Source organism: Schistocerca piceifrons, unplaced genomic scaffold (genome assembly GCF_021461385.2).
Source record: "Schistocerca piceifrons isolate TAMUIC-IGC-003096 unplaced genomic scaffold, iqSchPice1.1 HiC_scaffold_1210, whole genome shotgun sequence".
NCBI classification, from domain to species: domain Eukaryota; kingdom Metazoa; phylum Arthropoda; class Insecta; order Orthoptera; family Acrididae; genus Schistocerca; species Schistocerca piceifrons.
In genome coordinates, this window is record NW_025727027.1 from 50,001 (window position 1) to 52,182 (window position 2,182).

The following is a 2,182-nucleotide window of genomic DNA, read 5'->3' on the forward strand; positions in this document are numbered from 1 at the left end:
CCAATATGCGACATTCCCGCTGTCCCTATACATGAGCCGCGACCTGTACCACTTACGAGCGAGAGACGCGATCGCGTTGCTCACTGTACGGCGTCCGATACCGAGCCATCAGCATGTCGGTCCCCATGCGCGTTGCACTCGCACTCGCACTCGCAAAAACGTGGGGCAAATATATTACGCGGAAGAGTTATAACAGACCGAGCCCCACTGCATGGGGGGAGTCTTTGTCACTAATGTACACAGATAGAACATTGTGGACTGGAACCAGATTACCCGTACACACGGCGCTGATTAGTAATCAATGCAGAGCCATCAAACTACAGAAAATATATACAACTGTCCGTATACATGCTGAAAGAGTCTGCCCACAATGGGAACCACACGTCAGCCAGACACTCTGATCACGCACCACTCTCTGCTTCTAACAGGCGCACATACAATATGTAAGCACCAGCATGGAACAACATCCAGTGCATCCTCTCCGCCACATTACACAATCCACACTATCACAACCAGACCAGGAGGTCCATGCGGAAAATAGAATATCCCACCCTTTCGACATCCACCATTGCGCAGATAAGGCACCAACACCCACACATGTCCTATACAACGGTGCACCCAACATCACAATAGTACCTCCTGTCACAGCGCACAAACAATGACATGAGTCAAAGACACAGGTCTGACACAAGCATAGAATGACACAGGTCTGACACAAGCATAGAATTGGAGCGCCGCCTCTAATAAGCCAAAGGTGCATCCTGACGTGACAAATCTCATCATGTCACAAGCATTCACTTACTATAATCACGTATCGAACCGAACCTGCCGCCCCGCCCCCCCCCCCCCCCCCCCACACCTTTCCTTACAAACAACGTGTAACCTAACCTAACCCATGTTGTACCTTAACCTAACCCATGTTGTACCTTAAACCTAACCCATGTTGTGCCTTAACCTAACCCATGTTGTGCCTTAACCTAACCCATGTTGTCCCCTAACCTAACCCAAGTTGTCCCCTAACCTAACCCATGTTGTCCCTTAACCTAACCCATGTTGTGCCTTAACCTAACCCATGTTGTGCCTTAACCTAACCCATGTTGTCCCCTAACCTAACCCATGTTGTCCCCTAACCTAACCCATGTTGTGCCTTAACCTAACCCATGTTGTCCCCTAACCTAACCCATGTTGTGCCTTAACCTAACCCATGTTGTCCCCTAACCTAACCCATGTTGTCCCCTAACCTAACCCATGTTGTCCCCTAACCTAACCCATGTTGTGCCTTAACCTAACCCATGTTGTGCCTTAACCTAACCCATGTTGTCCCCTAACCTAACCCAAGTTGTCCCTAACCTAACCCATGTTGTCCCCTAACCTAACCCATGTTGTGCCTTAACCTAACCCATGGTTGTGCCCTTAACCTAACCCATGTTGTGCCTTAACCTAACCCATGTTGTCCCCTAACCTAACCCATGTTGTCCCCTAACCTAACCCATGTTGTGCCTTAACCTAACCCATGTTGTCCCCTAACCTAACCCATGTTGTGCCTAACCTAACCCATGTTGTCCCCTAACCTAACCCATGTTGTCCCCTAACCTAACCCATGTTGTCCCCTAACCTAACCCATGTTGTCCCCTAACCTAACCCATGTTGTGCCTTAACCTAACCCATGTTGTCCCCTAACCTAACCCATGTTGTCCCTAACCTAACCCATGTTGTCCCCTAACCTAACCCATGTTGTCCCTAACCTAACCCATGTTGTCCCCTAACCTAACCCATGTTGTCCCCTAACCTCTAACCCATGTTGTCCCCTAACCTAACCCATGTTGTCCCCTAACCTAACCCATGTTGTCCTAACCTAACCCATGTTGTCCCCTAACCTAACCCATGTTGTCCTAACCTACCCATGTTGTGCCTAACCTAACCCATGTTGTGCCCTAACCTAAGACCCATGTTGTGCCCTTAACCTAACCCATGTTGTGCCCTAACCTAACCCATGTTGTCCCCTAACCTAACCCATGTTGTGCCCTAACCTAACCCATGTTGTGCCCTAACCTAACCCATGTTGTGCCCTTAACCTAACCCATGTTGTGCCTTAACCTAACCCATGTTGTGCCTTAACCTAACCCAATGTTGTCCCCTAAACCTAACCCATGTTGTCCCCTAACCTCTAACGCCATGTTGT